Source organism: Crinia signifera, chromosome 9 (assembly GCF_055691185.1).
Source record: "Crinia signifera chromosome 9, ASM5569118v1, whole genome shotgun sequence".
In the NCBI taxonomy this organism is placed as follows: domain Eukaryota; kingdom Metazoa; phylum Chordata; class Amphibia; order Anura; family Myobatrachidae; genus Crinia; species Crinia signifera.
The window spans coordinates 92874904-92894385 of NC_139225.1; the positions used below are offsets into that span (position 1 = coordinate 92874904).

General features: G+C 44.0%; 1 protein-coding gene across 1 annotated transcript in view; it reads right to left on the reverse strand.

Moving 5' to 3' along the window:
- Nucleotides 1–19482, reverse strand: part of TRPC5 (transient receptor potential cation channel subfamily C member 5) — a 428833-nt gene that overhangs the window by 166024 nt on the left and 243327 nt on the right.

Consider the following 19482-nt stretch of genomic DNA (forward strand, 5'->3'; position numbering starts at 1 on the left):
CATGTAATATAATGCTTTTCAGGTACATAAGATGTACAAAATATGTAGCTGTATGAGAGATTGGATATGATTCATGTTATTAGTAAATCAAAGAAAGCAAGTAACTGTGGGGTTTATTCTAGTTCATTCTTTCTGACAAAATCCTTCTTAGATGGACAAAACCATGTGCACTGCAGGGGGGCAGATGTCACATGTGCAGATAGAATTAGATTTGGGTGAGTTATTTTGTTTCTGTGCAGGGAAAATACTGACTGCATGATTTTACACTTCAATATAGATCTCACTTTGAAGAAAAACCCCACCCAAATCTAATTCTCTCTGCACAAGTTACATCTGCCCCACCCGCAGTGCACATGGTTTTGTCCATCTAAGAAGGATTTTGTCATGGACTAGAATAACCCCCTGTGTGTGGAACAAACCATGTTGCCATGCAGAGGGAGCAAATAATTGTATTCTTTATTTCTCTGCAGGGTAATACCAGCTGCTGTTGCATGTAGCCTACAAATATTAGACACCTTTATTTTTAAACTTTAATTTATATTTCAGTTTGAACATACTCCCCCCAAATCTCTCTCTCTTTGGTCATGTTACAACTGCCCCACCCGAGTACAACATGGTTTTGCCCAGCTACTTTTTTTTTTTACTTTACTTGAAAATTAATCAGGCCCATTCTTCACAGCAAACACCTTACTGATACGCTATGCATACGGACTGGCATTCAAAACCGTGAGAATAAAAGTGTCTAAAAATAAATATTCTGAAGTGGGCCTGTCATCTACATACAGTTAATCTCATAAAACAAATATCTGAAAATGCACCATATCAATGATAAATAAACATATGTTGCTTCAAAGTGTTTTACAGCTGTACGGTATTAATCTCTTTACATTTCTATATGAAGTTATCCTGCATCAGGGCACCTGGAAATTTACTTGAGGGGTAATCATAACAATCTTCCTGATGTCATCCGCACAACAAATGGTGTGATGTGGCATGTTTTGCTGGGTGGGGGCATGGCAATGGGTTTGCATTATTGTACAGCAGTGGGCGTTGCTACAATGAGTCACATCATCTTCCAGCCACACCACCCGCTTCTGTAGTTATAGTCTGGAAGCAGATGCCAGCTGGGCCTGTGAGATTTGGCCACCTTTCCATTTGTCCCCCCTCCCCCGCTGATTTACAGAAGCCGAGTGGGCAGGCAAGTATGGGCAATAAGATAAAATACACAAAAGAAAAAGAGAGCGCACTGTGTTGATCTTTTAATTTGTTATTATTTTACTCAATGATTATTAATTTCAATCAATACACAATAAACACAATTCAATAAAAATACATACATTTACACAATAAAAATAAACGAACATCCGACTACAACCACTAAGAGCCTGATTTTAGATTTTTATAGCCAACGATTGAGCTTCAATTTGATATATACAGTTCCCAATTGGATGGTAATAATACAACAGTTCCCTTAGGTTTGAATACAGTTGTATCAAATGTTTTTAATTAGCAACAATGTTCCTGATGGAAAAAAGGAAACATACTACCGGCTGGTGTAGGAAAATGGATGCGGCGGTGATCTATTTATTCCCAAGTGTCTGCTACCACCGGTATTGCTCCGATGGTGTGGGAGCAGGTACCGGGAGCAGACACAATGGATCCGGGTGGCGGCCGGTCAAGTATGGGCAATAATGGGAGTAGGAACATCACATAGAGTCAAAAGAGTATGCTCACTGTATTGCTGATAATCCATGTTGCTTAATTACCAGTACTATCAGATGTTTTCTGCTACTCTTACATACCCAATGTTTTACACCCTTTATCTATAAAACAATAAAGTGTAAATAAAGGCAGCTCCTGGCTTAGTATGGTTATATTTTACAAAAGCAATTCTTCTATTATACAAGTGCACCAGTCTTTTACTCCTTAATGTAAATAGAACATTATGAAGAGTAATACACTGTCTACTTGGCTGCAGGCCTGTACCTCATTAATGCAGTGGTTTGCAATGATCTCATTTCCTATTCGCAACCACTTATGACTGGTTTCCCAGCACTTACAGGCAGTAACTCTAACAAGAGATCTTCAGCTTCTTGGTTTCCGCTAAATATGTGGTAACACAGTTAGACATCTGTAAGCAGCATATTAGCGAATATGTAATGACCTCTGACTTAATCCGTTTTCTATTAACTGCTTCTTCTGGCACAAACAAATCAACATCCTGTTCAGTGCTTTCTTGGAAAATAAAATTGCAGAAAATTCATTAAAAAGTGACATTGATCAAAATAACCCATCATTCAGTGTATTGCACTGGTAAATATAAACTGCCGGGAGCCCTTGAGCTTCCCAAAACACGCTCCACGGCTTCCTAATTTGTTTCAATTCCACACCGCACAATTATACGTTTATTTTGAAAAACTCCACTATGAATATCTCATTTACTGTAGGCATGCAGCAAGCATCATAGTGCTGGATTCATAGATGGACGCAGGAAGGTACAGTAAGCTGATGCTGCAAGAGGTGTCTTGTGTTAATAGACGACTACTGCATGCTTGTGTAATCCGCCGCTGCATCCAAGGACGCAGCATCATGTGGCAGAGGCCAGGACATTTGCTTCAGAAGATGCTGTTCTGTACTTTCAAAAGATTCCACACCTTCATTTTGGAAAACCCCCTCCCCACTCCAAAATAGCTGCAACCTGTCGATCAAGCTGCAGGATCTGCATGCTATAATTCTTTTTCATTAGTCATCGGGACCCTAGTGCATTGTTTTGCCTATGGCCTACAATGCTTTTAAGATGGTTCTCTCTAAACCATTGGTATGTGCCTGAAAGTCCAAGTAATTATACATTAAAGCAAACCAATTTATTGGAAGTTTAGTGGAATGTTCTACAAGCTGCATCCTAAATTGTCTATTTATCTTCATACAAGTGGCACCACTGAGCTTAAATGGGCAAGATACCGCTCATAGAGCCTCTACTATAATCAAAAATTGGTGTAATGTTGACGTACTAGGCACGGGATACATATGGATGACTGGCGGTCAGAATTACGGATGTCAATAGAGGTAATCAACACAGATTTCAGGTATACTTACCCTCCCCTAACCCTCCCTTCTTGGAAAAAGCCAAACCCTAAGACTCCCCCCCCCCCCAGTGCAGCCTGAGCCTTACCCTCCCCACTAGTGCCTAAATCTAACCCCCTATCCCACCTTGTAAAGCTAACCCCCACTGTACCACAGTCTGCCCCCAATCCCCCCTTCCTGGTGCCTACACCTAACTCCCCCCCCTCTGTGGTGCCTAATCCTAATCTTCTGCTCCATGAAGGCTAACCCTAAATCCAGTAATGTTTAAACCTAACCACCCCATCCCTGGCCCTACCATCACCGGTTGGTATGCTGGCTGTCGGTGTTCAAGCATTGGCATCTTGATCCTTTCAAGGGTGTGGCATTGGCATTCTGAAGGCAGTCGGGATACCAGTGTCAGTATACTGACTGACGAGATGACAGCGTTGGTATACTGACTGCTGGGATGCCGACTGCATTCTCTAGGCACATTATATAGATATACTTTGAAGGTGACCTCTAATTTAAGAGACTACTAGTAGTCCAGGCAGAAAACTTATTAATGTGCTCAACTTTGTTAGTGATATAGCTGTCATTTAGATTATGATTCCAATTGCACACTGCAGGCACCATTCCTCCTAGTCACATCCTCAAATTAGCAGATGAATTCAGCACAATACAAGTGGTTGGAAAGAGCGTCACTGCTGCTTATTTGGAAGCGATAACATTGCTAACACAGGGTAATGAAACAGGCAACATCTGCTAGAAGTACTGCAGATACTTCCTGCATGCATGTGTGATTCTCTGCTGCACCTGAGGAAATAATATCAGATTGATGCATCTCTTGAGGTTATACAGTTCCATTGCTGAGGTAAGGATATCTCTTTCACAAGATGGAGACCCAGGCTTTGGCACTCCCAGAAAAATGGAGGTGACATGCCCATACTCGAAATGCCCACACTTGAAATGGAAGCCATCTCCCCATACCCAAACGGATGTAAACTGTCAGTCAATTGATTTCTGCAGCCTTACTATGTCTCACGATGAAGGAACCATACTGAATATGTGTATTATGGATCTGGAGCTTGTGCAATGTACTGAATCATTGATACATTGCATTTTTCACAATACAGAGGCCAGATCTGAATCACCTTCAATATCTATATCTTCTCTCATGTTATCTCACAGACCATAAAGGTGCACAGAAAATGAGCAAAGACTGTCTATTGTATGTAATGTACACAGGAGCAGCCGAACATTGCAGTAATGTATGAAGCCATACCGCTAGAAATTGAATCACCCACCTTGATAATGAAGATTACACAATTACAATATAACATTCTTGCCTACCTTTTAAGTTTACTCTTTGGGAAAAATCTGGAGAGGAGACACAGTATGCTAATTCGGGGGGGGGGGGGGGGGGGGCAGAGATCAGACTGTGGTGTCATTAGGCCTCACCTCCAAGATGAGGACATACCTGTGATTCGCAGTTCCTTGGGTAGGGGGAGGGACTGAATGGTGTTATTTGCTTCTCTAGCCCCACCCTCCTTATGCAGCCATCGCGATTGTAGAGGTTTTCATCTCACTAGGAAGCGGGTGGGAAGTAGGAGAGGTTCTACCCTTCCGGGAGTGCGGGGGCTACACCATACATTGAGAGTAGGACAGTATGCAATATAATGTTGTACTTGTTACTGTGGCAGTCGTTATGGTAGATCAGATACATGCATCATTCTTGCAGATATTGTTCAGTCAACAAGAATCAGTTTTTTGCTACAATATGGCCTTCGCAAAAATATTTTGTCAGTGGAATATAAATTGACCTCTTCCAGTCACAGAAATTAAGCAAACTGGTATTGCCATGGCAACCAAGAATCAGAGTAAAATACATAGTAGTTTGAGAAAATAAAAAACAGAAAATAATATAAACAAAAAAATGTCTTCCAAAGATGATTTGTATTTTATGTTATATTTTTTACTTATACTCCACAATTTCAACACTTGTTTTACATGTTAGCAGCTGATGAACCAGTTTATTGTTTAATTTAATGTACTATTAAATATAAACGACTTATAGGCAAAGGAGAGAATCCATCTAATGGGGCTGATTCTGAATGTGATGCTGCTGCAGCCACTTTAGTAACTCTTGCCGCAGGTGCATCAGCAATGTTTATGGTAATATTAGCATCAGTTCTCCCCGGTGGACTAGTCTGCCTCTAACTGTGGAAGGGCCGTGACCCCACAATGTGCATTCTTAGATTAAGTGCCTGAGTTTGTGACATGCCATTAAGACATTACATTTCCATGCAACTGAATAGCCACCTTTCAGTCACTGTTCAGGAAAGGCCAGGACAGTTGCAATCAGAAGTGGCTCTTACCTTCTTGTGGGAAGGGGGCTGCTGCTAATCCTGCCCAGAGAGGAGACAGCCTGCCGGGTCCCAGTACCCGAACAATAGATGCATACCAGTGCATGCTCATAAATAACGTAAGGATGACACATGCGCAAGACAAATGCTTCTACGGACTGCATCAGCAGCAGTCCATAGAAGCCAGATAGAGCTGAAAAGGAGAGAGGGAGTGGGTTTCCACAGGATGCAATCTGCATATTAAAGCACGGTCTGGTAGTTCCATAGCGAGGAAGGCAGCGTATCTCAATGGGACTGCCTGTCCTGTGGCTGACTGGCAGATAGGACAGATAGGGGAGGGCATACAATTTTGTCTGATTTGGATGTACCACATAAATAGTAGAAGGTGCAACTTAGACTACAGTCAATGTGTACCCACCTATTTGTACCAAAACGGTGATCGGGACCTGGGAGGTGGCGTACAGCAGCGGGGATCTCTGTCAGAACAGGGTGCGCGCGCATCTCGTAGAGGGGCTCCATCTGTAGATTTCATTTTGAATACACCTCACCCAAATCTAACTCCCTCTGAACATGTTGCATTTGCCCCACCTGCAGTGCAACATGGTTTTGTCCATTTGAGAAATATGGTTCTTTGCGAACAGGTCTGAATTCAGGGGGGGTATTCAGACTGATCGCACAGCTGCTAGACTGCGAGCCCTGCGATCAGGTCTACACTTCCCAGCCAGAATTAAATTTCACCCTGTGCAAACCTGCAAATTGCTTAGCACAGCTTGCGAAGTTAGCTGAATCATGATTAACTGCAAATCCATTCCGCTCACCGTCAAATGATTTTCCCAGTGTGCATAGCCCAGGACTTACTTGGTGGCTGCAATAAATGCAGACAGATCGGGTCTGGAGCTGACGTCAAACACCCTCCCCTCGACTGCTTTTACCCTGACACTACCACCAACAAACCCCCAGCTTTGTGTCAATAATCTTGCATATGACCAGTGATCAAAAGAGTAGTGGCGGGTACCGCAGCTCTCTCTGTGCACCGATTGGGTCCAGGACAAAGGGGGGCATCTCATGCGGCTATTCCCCTCTCTCCTGCAAGCCAAGATCAGCAGCACCTGCATGCTAGGCACCTGCTTGCTTGTGCGCGAGCAAGCATAAATGCCAGGCCCAGTCCATCACTGGCTTACACTGAATGGTCAGATTGGGTGGGAGCTTAAAGTCAGGCTGCTTGCTGTTTTAGTGGGTACACTGTTTTTGCCCAATCCCTTTCTGGTGGATCACACTACCATTGCCCCTTCCAACATTCCTCCCTGGGTGTGTCTTTGGCTCCCCTATCTGGTGCCCTCTTTAATGTTCCTCTGTGGCCACCTCTCATTGAGTCTTTCTCTGGCCCATTCTGCCACATCCCTTACTGTCAATTTGGCTCCTCTCCACATGGCTGGTGGCTGCCAGTCAGAAGTGGCATTAATGAATGGAAGAAGAACACGTGGTGCCTGGATGGCATGTGAGAAATGTTTTTTTTTTTTTTTTTTTTTGTAGGGTTGAAGGGTATGTTGGGTATGAGGCACATGATAGTACTGGGGGGGGGTTGTAGCTTGTTTATGGCATGGGTTAGAGTGGGGCCCTGCCAGCTGTATTTTCTGATGACAGCCCTGCCGGTGCATAAAATGGACTCATTATATTGGCCTATGTATATCTAAACATATGACTTGTCATTTGATTCTACAACAATATGCAAGAGGTCACCTCAAAGTGACGGTGGTAACATCCAGATTCAGTGTATAATTACAAATGAATAACTTTTCATATAGCAAGAGATACTTGCAAACTCCTGCAACAAAGGACAGGATTACTAGAGTGATTTAAGGGGACAGAAATGTGCTAATTATTTCTGCAGCGATATACATTAGTCTCTTCATATCAACAACACTGTGCAGGATATGAGAAATGTATTACAGTATTCACACTTGGGATATGTATGTTTACTGACAATCACCTTCTAATTAATTAGTCTCACCAGACAGTGTAGTAGAAAACACTGAACACAATTCACATTTCTTGGGACCTATGAAAACCATCTCTCTGAACTATCATTAAGGTAACCGTACTGGGGAGGTAAATATCCAGAGTTCCATGAGATAAAGCTATTAATCTTCCCCTTATTATAGAACCCATATTATAAAACTGTTGTCCTATTGGAGAAGCAGTGCTTCTCCAATGAGACCTTATTATCTTTAGTACAATTATGTATTGAAAACAATTAAGTTGGTCACCTCTAAGCACTGAAGAGGGCACCCTGACATCCTGCATTGCCTCTGGTGTACTCCAGCCTATGTCAGCCATTTACATGAGCAGTGCTGCACAGCCTCTGTGTGATTTGCCTGGCTCCTGTATGGCCCATAGCAGCCAGCAGCACAGTAGCTTGCCATACTGCCATGGCTTTGGAGTACCATGCAATTTGTGTCTCCCCTCTACAGACACTACAGATGCTATAGAATAAGGCTGATTGTATCACATGAGCTCCTCCAGGGGCTGGCTGGCAACTTTCAGCCTGGGGGGCAACACAAGCAAGTGGCCCATCACCTTTGCCATCGTTTCACCACCCTACCCTCTTCCCTCTAGTATGCAGCAAGGATTAAATAATACTTCCCCACCACACACATACACCATAAATGGGGACAGTGCGCGCCGAGGGCGCGCTGCAAAAATGTACACTATAATGCCACACACCGTAATGCCCATTACACATAAAGCCATCACTGTATTGCCCATCAAACATAATGCCACACACCGTAATGCCCATTAAACATAATGCCATGACACAAATTATTATACAGGGGGAGCGGCATGTGGCCTGTGGTGTCATGGCATTATTATTATTATATTATACAGGGGGAGCAGCCTGTGGTGTCATGGCATTCTGCAAAAACGGTAAGGCGACCGTGGACGCGGCCCGCAGCACACCTGCCAGAGCGGCCTGGGGGGGGCAGATGGCACCCTGCCCCCGGCCCAGCCCGCCCCTGAGCTCCTCTACACAATGGGACGTCATGTGACATCCAAGAGGAGGAAAGAGTGCGGTGTCCTCTCTCCTCTGTCCATGTTTGCTGCTTAAGAGTTATCCTTGATTCTATACTTTTCAAACTTCAATTGATGCACTCTTCACAGTCATTTAGCTTCCATCTTTGTAATAATGTCAAGATCCGGTCCTTTCTCACCCTGGACAAAACAAAGATGCTCACCCACTCACTGGTTATCCTCGATTTTACTCCTGCAATCTCCTCCTATTAGGGCTCCCCTCCCTCTATAGATCATGCTGTAAATTCCTCACCTAAAAAGCCATTACCCAGTCTTCATGGTCAACCATTCCTCTATAACATCGGTTATCAAAGTGTGGGTCCTGACCCCGAAGTGGGTCCTACCCTTCTCAGCATGGGGTCGTGACTCCATGTTACTGACCATCAGGCTGATGACTTTTCTAATCTAAAGGTGCCCACACACTAGAAAGATCTGCGATCATAAAATGTGTGCATAAATTAGCCTTGAAATCTTTTTCCTGTCTTGGACAAAAGATTTCAGGCAAGCGCATATCTTTACCAAAGATTTTTCTTATGATCCTGTGTGCGTTCCTATGGATCTTTTGTTTAATCTTCTGATCTTCCAGGTAGCACGTAAGATCAGAAGATTTAGCAAAAGATCCACGGGAGCGCGCATCGGACCAAAATCGGCCGATTTTAGACTTCTCACATCACTCTGTGCCTCCACAATGCTGCCATGTATGTGCTGTCTGCTGACTACACGTGTGATGTGATGACCTTCTGCAGTAACTTGCTGGGGTCCTGTCATTATTTTTATTGTTTGATGGGGTCCAGGAGTAAAATAGTTTGAGGAACCTTGCTCTATAACATCCTTTTCCTGTCTGTCTTCTTCGCTCTGCTAGTGGCCAATTCCCATACCATTCCTCTCTAGATCAAGCCTTTAGGACTACTCCTTTGCTGTTCCCAACCACCTCAAAACCCAGCTTTTTATCAATGCCTACCAGTTACCCTAACCAATACCTTTTGTTTACAGAAACTGATTCACACCTCTACATATGTGCCAACGGTCTTGGTTTTCACTGGACCACCGTTGTTTTTGGACAGTCCCGTGACTCACCCGGGGACGCCAGTGTCCCTTGGTGGGGGGAGAGGGGGGGGGGGTTAGGAGTCCCTCCTTGCCTGGCTCTGCTATACTGAGAAGAGCAGCAGGGAATAGATGCTGTGTGCATGGCCATGCCCCCACAATTAAAATGGAGTGTTGCAATATGCAGACCACACCCCTGACTGCTAGGTCATGCCCCCAGATTTTGGGCAAGTGCAGTCTGCAGTATTGAAGTTGGGAGGTATGCCTCTGTGTTGACTATACCCCTACCCTCTAGCTTGTAAACTCTCACCAGCAGGCCTGTATTCTCTCCTATTCTACACCAGTGCTATTTTAGGAAACAATTAGGAACTTAGCTCCTGAACCTCTCATTAAATTTGACATAATCAGGAACCTGTCCTGGGCCAAAATGTACTTTCCATATAATAATACTATAATAATACTAATATAAACAATAAAATAAATAAGTGTACTGCCTACACCACAATCTCTACCTGCCTCCCTTGGTATTCTTATCTTATTATAATTGGCTCTGTCTGGTGCACTTATCAATTGGGGTATATGTTCCGCCTAGACCTGAAAATGAACAAGGGCCTTTTGTGAAATACATAAGCACAAAAACTGTATCATGTTGTGAAAGAAAAATAGAATTATGATTTTAATTCTTATGATTTATGGCCAACCATGTGTTCATCTGGGTGACTGATCATCATGCTGTCCCAACTGCCCCACTGTTAATTTGGTCCTGTGTTTGGCCAGCGCTGAGTTCTAGCAACTACCATTTAAGTAGTTGCATTTTTTTAAACTACTGTGTACAGTATATAGTGTTCTTATTTTAAGTGATTATGCTAGAGATATATCAAACCTTGTAGAGAGATACTGTAAACTGGAGAAAAGTAAAGTACCACCCAATCCACATCTAACTCATGTTACATCTGATTTACAACCTTATCTCTATCCACAAGTTGATACATGTCCTCATATGTTATGTTCTTTTGTATGCATTTTAAATCTTTGAGTGCCAAGTGAATTTGTCAAAATAGGTGAGGTGTGAAAATTGGCAAGTAATCATTTGTATTCAACATACAAACAGGAAATATAATCTTATATAGGAAATGAAATTTCTTTTTACACAAGTCTTTATTTGAATTTATATAACAAATGTGAGCGACGCTGGTATTGTTAGTGGGTAGTTTTAACATCTTTGACAGAGATGTTGGCACTTAAAGGGTTAAGGGTGGCATGTACTAAGGTAAAAATTCTGTAAAACCCCTGTTTTCAGGGTTTTTACCGCATTTTCTAATGTACTAAGACCTGGCCGCCACGTCTTTGCCGTGCAGGGTATGGCCACCTTTGGGTGGTGATACCCTATAGAAGCCTATGGGCTTCTTATAGCTGCCCTCTGCCTCCCTGCCTCTGGCTTACCTTCCTCTTAGTCCTCCTGTACCCAGAAGGTAAACGCCTACTCCCCCTAGCACCACAGCCAGACGTCCATCCGGCTGCAGGGGGCGGAGGAGGCCTCGGGGAGGTGACGGAGACCCACATCACAGGTATCGCGGGGGCCTCCATCACCGCATTGCAATGCTAATTGTATATGTCCGTATATATGTGTTAGCATCGATGCAGTGGTGTGGAGAGGGCCGGCGATGTATTTTTATATATCCTGCCCTAAGACTGTTATATTTGTTTTGTACCTTTATGTTACAGTGCTGTGGAGCTGCAGACCCTTTGTAGCATCTAAAGGATTTTTATAATAATATTTTAAACAAATATGTATTGGCTGCTTATATACATGGTCTATATATATATATATATATGGTTCTGCATACAGCAGGAATTTCTGACACCTTTCTTCTATTTATTCCTCCACATCTCCTGAACTTACCTGCTTTTCATGTATTTATTTTCTTCGCTAGCTGGTAGAAAATAACAATACTGGAAACCTGAAAATAGACCAACCTGAATCATTACTGCATTGCTGACTTTCAAGTGAGCAGTGGGGATCAGTAACGCTCTTATTATCTGAGGTTTCTCTGTGCTGTTTTGCTTCTGTTCTTTGTGCTAGAAATGGCTGAGCAGAGGCACTAAAAGCTGAACAGTTATGACAATATAATATTCTACAGAAACATGTAAAATAAAATAAAAAAACACTGAGTAAATCGGGCAATATGACTGGTGCTCTGCAGTTTGAAGCCAGCCAACTGCAGTCAAATTAATCCCTTTGCTGTTGGAAGTTCAGGCATGTGGGTATAAGGCCACTAAACGCGCAGGATTTTTCTTCTGGCTGCTCAGAAACAATCAGAACACTCCACCCTATAAATGCAGTTTGGCTGCAGTCAGCTGAATACATGCTGATCAGCACGAGGGTGCCCAATTTAATCTTTATTCCATCTTGTCTTTCTACAAATACATGGTGTAAACTCGGAGTCCCTGCAGACATGATCAAACAATAACTGTGCAGACAATTAACTCAGAGGAAACATTATCTAGATCTATGATACTGAGTCAGTGCATCTAAGTACATCATGTGTGCTAGGGTATAGGTGAACCTTCGGTCAATAGCATTTCCATCATGTCATGTTTATTGAATCTGGTTATAATGTATTTTTTTATTATTAACAAAAAGCACCGAGAGACAAACAACAGACAAAGTGAGTGAAAACCACTAGGAAAAAACCGACACAATTACAATATTTGCACAACTTAATCTGCATAACCTAGTACTGATGTCTCCCTCCCTACCTAATACCTCCCAACATTGATGATCTGGAAATTGGGACCAAAAGAGGCAGGGCTAAAGGGGATGGTATTTGGGGCCTGGGTCAAGGGGGTGTGGCCTAGTGCAGCAACCCCTTTTCTGATAATTTTCAAGGGCGTGCCCAGCTCTCTCCTAGTGACTGGGCAGCCCCCGCCCCCTCAAAGCTCCCTTCAGTGAAGAGATGCCATGCACAGGCACACAGCATCTCTTCAGTGATCAATGCTGCTCTGCTCCCACCAAATAGCCCCTCCGCGAGCGGGCCACCTGTGGGAGGGACAGCAGGACAGTCTCCAAATAGTGGGACTGTCTTGCTGTAATTGTGAGAGTTGGGGTGTATGCTACCTGCCACCTCATGTCCCGGCCATCCCTGCCATGCTCACTTCCTGCCTTCAGGCCTCCTTGCTTGCACCACATGTCACCTGTGGTGTAAGTGCGTGCAGGATGCGATTAAATGGGTTATCCCACCCAATGTCTTTCTCCACATGAACTCCTAAAGATACGATTGGAGCATGTGGCGAGTGGTGCCTCCGTGGCATTTATTGCACCATTTGTTATGTGCCCCACATTCTTTCCACATTTTGGGTATGAACCCTGTGGGAAATTAAAATGGAGATTAACCTGGGTGTGCTGATATCCTGCAAGTGCCAGCTAATTAGTGCTGTATGCCCTCCAGCTGTCCATGTAAATCGTGGTGCCTGGCTCTACATTGTCAATAATAGCCACCATCAAAGTTTTTACGAACATGCTCTCATCGACCTCCACGATGTGGCCTGTCCCGCCAATACGGTGCTGTGGCTGCGCCATGAGGTCCATCGTACAAGCCTACATCCATTTGTTGTATAAAACAGTGGTCTTTTTTTATATATCCAGCTGTTGCTGACAGTACTCAATGGATGTCAGCTCCTGGGTCCATAAATATATAAACCGCACCAAAGTCACAAAGGATAAGCGGCACCCTGGAAACTAGAGTGCCACTCTGAGGCTCACCTTAAGCTGGCACGCTTTAACATGGCACCTCCACATACCATATATACTCGAGTATAAGCCTACTTTTTCAGAACATTTTTTATGCTGAAAAAGCCCCCCTCGGCTTATACTCGAGTGAGAGTCCCATTTGAGTCAATAAGTTTTCCCAGTTTTTTGTTGTAAAATTAGGTGCCTCGGCTTATATTCGGGTCGACTTATACTCGAGTATATACAGTACTTTCCTTCACAGATAGACGCATTACGAGGCCATTCGCGCAATTCTGCACCACCGGAAGGAGATTATGGTGTTGAAAGAACTCAATAGCCTCCTCCTCCCTCCGTCTGAGGCAACGTAAACATGTTAAGCGATGCAGCAATTTCGTCAACTTTCACAACGTTCGTCAACTTTCACCAAGTTTTACAGCAGCTCTGAGGGATACTTCTACTCCTGTCGGAAAATCACCTCAGAATGATTTCTGAGAGGATCTGACAGGGGGCGGGAATGACAGGAGTCATTCTGAAAATCACCTCAGAATGATTTCTGAGAGGATCTGACAGGGAGCGGGAACCAGCAGTACTGAAATTGCATCGCACGCATAGCATGCCACTATAATGCGGCATGCAATGCGATTTCATTACGGTACCGTATGTACTGAAATTGGGCGCCATGCTAGGAAACAAGTACCTAATCACTCTATGGTAAACAATGGAACAATTCAGCAGTAAGACTATAATGTTCACCTCTTTTCGCTGGCAAAGCTGGATAACCCCAGTGTAGTGTGGCCAACCAAGGGGTGGTCACAGGGTAGATTAGACTCTGAAGTTTCCACGCTAGAGGGGGAAGCCAGCAGTGTCACCCAAGGAGTGTATAATCAAAAAGAGGATTCTTTATGATCTAATCAATTCTAATGGCAATTCAATTAATCACGGTTATCACTTTGCAGAAATGTAAGGTAATCAGCAATCACATTAAACTATACTGCATTGATGGACTATCAACTTCACAGTGCAAGATAACGCAACACAAAAATACTTTACTGTAAATACTACTATGCTACTGGGTACCCAGCTTCCTATTAAGAAAACCACTGTCTCTAAGACAGACCTGTGCACAGGAATTTAGAGTTCGCTTGAGGCCTCTTGTAGTCACTGCGCAGTGTTGGTGAAACTTAGAACAACAGTCCTCCTCAATAGAAAAGGATAAAAACTTGGCTGGGCAATGTCCTGAATAAAAAGGATAAATACTGTAATGTCCCCTATAAAGTGGGGCAGGTAGCAGCACTTTCTAGTTTATGCCACAAGGTGGTGCTCTCTACCAGCTGGTCTATCAGGTCTGTGTAGTAACTTGAATTCAAAGTGCTTGCCCTCCACAACTTAGATGGGGTGGTGTGGCCCCTTGTTTTATCAATATCTCTGGAGCCCAAAGGTGGCCCTAACTGTAGGACGAACTCTCTCTCAGTACCTCTGCAGGTAGTGAGGGCACTTATAGTGGGCACTTGGTATGGGGCTATGAGGGCAGTAGACAGGGCCCCTTCCACTGTGGCTGCAGGGGGTTCTTAAGGGCCTGTTAAGGGTGATGCCCCTGTGGGATATGCCTGAGAGGAAATAGCAGGCAGGAGGCTGGCCTGGGTATGGGTACCTGAGCGCTTGCAGGGCTGGTTGGGTCCAACTGGTCTCAGTCTCCAGTCCTTGTCGGTAGGGTTGCGGGTTCAGGGCTGTTGTGCGGCACTTACTCTGCTGGTGCTGCTCACCACTGGGCTCATGTGGTGACGGTTGCGGCTCTGATCCGTCCCGCTCGGTGTCCACCTCTTCTCCCTGCTGCTGGGGCTGTGTCACTCCTGTCCGTGGCGCTGCTTCCTCTCTCCCACACGGCTCTCACTGAAAGGGGCTGGCGGCACTTCGGCTCTGCGCGCTGTCCGGGCTCCATCTTCAGCCACATGCTGGCTCTGGCCGGGTCTCTCTCCGCTCTCCAGAGCTGCTTGTGTGCTGGCTCCTCTCTGTCAATCACAGCCTGGCTCTTGTATCGGCGGTCACGGCTGTGGCTGTGCAATGCGCCGCTGTGCACCTGGTCTCTCTGTCTCAGCGGCTCCCCGCGCACATCCTCTGCTTACTTCTTACTGCTATGGCGTCAACCCTGGCTCTCCTTTCATGCCGTAGGACAATTCCACCTTCTCCCCTTCGTGCCCTTCAGCCTCCAATCACAGGGCACTCTTTCTTGTCCATCTCCCAGCACCATAGGGGTAAGTGCTGGGTCCTAGTGCTCTCCTTCTATCTAGTCTCATGCTGCTGCTGCAGGGCAGTTTCCTAGCAACCCCCTGTGATTCTGTGTAATTAGGGCTACGCTGGCCACCAATGTGAATACTGGGCATAATAAGAAGTGTCCTCAGTTTCTGGGGCGCCACACTACATATGTGGGATATGGGATAAGCAGTTTTTCTATGGCTATAATATTGACATCCAAGATACCCTAACAGCAGATGAGGAATTCTCAGAAAATAACGATAATCCACAAGCAGATATGGTCATGAGCGGCTTTACAGCCTTCACGTCTTTTTAAGACTGGTCCGTAAGTGATCACTGTGTTGTGCAAGGAGAACAAATGAGAGTGGGCTACTGCCATGTGAGGAGTGACCACCTGTTCCCAAGGTATATGCTCATGAAGAACAAATAGGCTCCATGTGGCTCAGGCGCTGTCCCAGCAAGATTTAAGCAATATCTTACAAATCGCAAACAAGAGATCCAGATCAGATGCTGCACATCACCCTGTAGGAAAACACCATCCAAGCTCCTGCATAAGATCGGCAAATGGATAACTGGTGCCTTGAAACGTATAAAGAAAATTTGGCATTATATTCCTTTCCTTCCAAACATACCAAACTTACTAAAGGCACCAACTCAAATGGTACATATTCCAGAAGGCCAAAGCCTCACCCTTCAGTGCCCAGGAGCCAAACCAGGGCAAATTGTGGCTTGGGATAAGGAGGAGGAAAAAGTCTCCCATAGACTATATCAATCACAGTACCTACTTGAGCCTTCTGACAATCGCAGACTACGGAGAGCATCTGAATATCCTTTCTCTAGAAATCAGTGACACAGGAATGTACTACTGCTGGCTCCAAAAGAAGATGAAGGCTGGATTCAGGATGACTATGCTAAAGGGTGGCATAAAAACCTGGTTTATTGATCCAGAGGCTATTGCTACCGTGAAGACCATCTTCTTAGGCTTGCTCAGTTTAGCCATGTTCATTTGGTTCATTGCCTGTGTCAGGTGTTGCTGCTAACACTTCATATGTCCATTCTAACTGCAGAGACTGCTGCCACATTGCCTAGCTACAAGGCATCACCAGAGGCATCTCAGTTTTGCGAGGAGATGAGATCTAGTCCAAAAAGTATGTGCAGAACATACTTTTTGTACTAGATCTCATCTCATCGCAAAACCGAGATGCAATGAGATGCGATATTGTATACAATTATTGTACCGTGTATGGGCACCTTAACATCTATAACAACAACAAAACCTCCAGAAGACGTAACACCTCTCTGGAGGCCACTAACCCAGCCTATATGACTATCATAGCCGGTCTCAAGCCCGGATAAATGGGGAGGGGTGGCTTCTATGGTGAAAGAACCAACCAATGCAAGGCTGCACTTTTTGCAGATGAACAAAACCATGCTGCACTGCAGGTGGGGCAGATGTAATAGGCGCAGAGAAAGAGGTAGATTTGGGTGAGTTATTTTGTTTCTGTGCAGGGTAAATACTGGCTGCTTTATTGGTACACTGCAATTGAGATTTCTGTTTGAACCTACCCCACCCTAATCTCACTCTCTCTGCACGTTACATCTGTCCCACCTGCAGTGCACATGATCCATTTGAGTTGTATGACTTTATCTCCAGAAACAAGCGAAAAATAAATCAGGGCTGGTAAGAAGGATCAGGGCGGGTGAATATCAACCACTAACATTTTAACATTAACCACACCCAAAAGCACATCCCAGCATAGAATAAAGGAGGAGCAAACAAGGATGCTCGTCCATTTGAGAAAGATTTGGCTTTTGCGATCAATTCTGAATCAGGACCATTGGGGCAGATGTATTGAGCCTTAACAAGAGATATATGCAAGTGTGATAAGGAGAGATAAACGTCCAGCCAATCACCTGCCAACTGTCATGTTACAGGCTGTGTTTGAAAAAAGTCAGTAAGGAGCTGATTGGTTGGACGTTTATCTCTCCTCCTTATCACCCTTGGATTTATCTCTTGTTAAGGCTTAATACATCTGCCCCATTGTTTGAAAATACAGTATTCTGAGCACTTTCTTTGAAAAGAAAAACAAACATTTGTAAGATGTATCTAAAATACACTTGCTGTGGTCATGAAACAGTAGAAATTGATTAGGATAATAGGTGTTGCATACCTCCTAACATGACCCTCTCCAGGAGGGACACAATGCTGCTGGACTTTCCTCTTATTGCATGATTACCATCACCTGTGCTGAAGCACCTTTCTTATCAATTGACCTGTTTATAACAGGTGATGGCAATCGTGAATTAAGAGGGAAGTCCAGAATCAGAGCATTGTGTCCCCCCTGTAGAGGGTTACAGTATGTTGGGAGGTATGTTATTATTATTATTATTATAATCATTTATATAGCTCCACAAAGTGTCTGTAAATCCTTGCAAGGAAATAAAATAAGTTAAATAAAGCATACAATGCAAACAATATGATCAAACAAAGTGAATTTTGTGTATAACTGAGTGACAGGAAATGAGAATAACAAACTGACTGAGTATCCTGTTGGGAGGGCAGACTGACAGGATTAGCGCTACCGTGTGACAGTGAGCATGTTGGAAATAGAGTCGGGGGAGAAAGAGGCTGGTGGACAGCTCTGCCCTTGAGAGCTGTCAGTCTAGAGGAGAGATGTATCAAATATGACTTCAAAGTTGCTTACAGTAAGTAGTAATTTATCCGCTTTTGGATATTATTTATCTAGCACTTTCTTTAAAATGATAGTTATAAGAAAACTGATGATTTTCTATTGGACAGTCAAGAAGCTGCGGTGGTTCCTTATGTAGTGGGCCCCAGTTTGCGTACATCTCCAGGGGTGTAGCGGCTTTGCAGGACCCACTCAGTGCCACTTGAGCCATTTAATTCAACAACGGACGCTATGGAGATCACAGCTGTGATTTTGCATGGTGAGGATGAGCTAAATTGGGCAACCCCCCCCCCCCCAGCAGCCCTAAAAAGTACAGAGATACCCACCAGAGCCATCACAAAGGCACAGCAACCATACATACATTCCCAGCGCACATGCAGGTCCATCGATAATAATTAGCTTTAGTAAATCAACATCCGTGTAGCATGGCAGCTTGAACAGAGATGCCGGTGCCACACTTTTGAGTACAGATTAGTAGGCACAGCCAGAAACACACCCTAAACACTGCCATGCAAGGCATGTGTTTTTGCCTCCACTCCCCCGTCAACATTGACAAATGCTGCGTGAAGGTATGGGCTGCGAGCTATTAGACTATGACACATGTGCAGTGCGAATCATATGAATGTGCATCTTACTGATAATCCCACAGTTGTAAAAATATCTGCATATCTTACATCACCTCTTCTTATATAGGCATTATAATGAGCTAACAGCCAATTGCACATGTTTTAGAAGTTAAATAGAGCTGTTACAGATGTGCTGTTCATTTTAGTGATTTGTGATCGATTTTCAATCTGACTGTTTGTAAATAAGAGATTTATGTAGAAGTCTATATTAAAACACTGATGGTCCAATGGTCTGTTTAAAAGGTACCCATACACGGTTCGTTTTCACCGCGTGATGCGATGCGTGCTCCTGAGGGCATCTCATCGCACAGTCCAAAAAGTAAGTGCTGCACATAATTTTTGGACTGCCCTCGCATTGCACGCAAATTGCATGCAAAATGCATGCGTTGTGCAATCCAGCCCATAACGGGTGCGATCATCACCTTAAGTCTAAAGTAGGATAACAGTAAATTTTCATACAATGTTGACTTTAGTAACTACCCAATACTCAAATTTCAAAACCGACAGAAAATTCCATAAAGATCAAAATCAACTCTTTGTAAATTTTACCTTTAGGTGACATTTCTAGGCAGAAACATTTCTCGGAGCATATCTTCAACTCAGTGCATTGTTTTATATTAAGTGACAGTTTGTAATAATGGTCA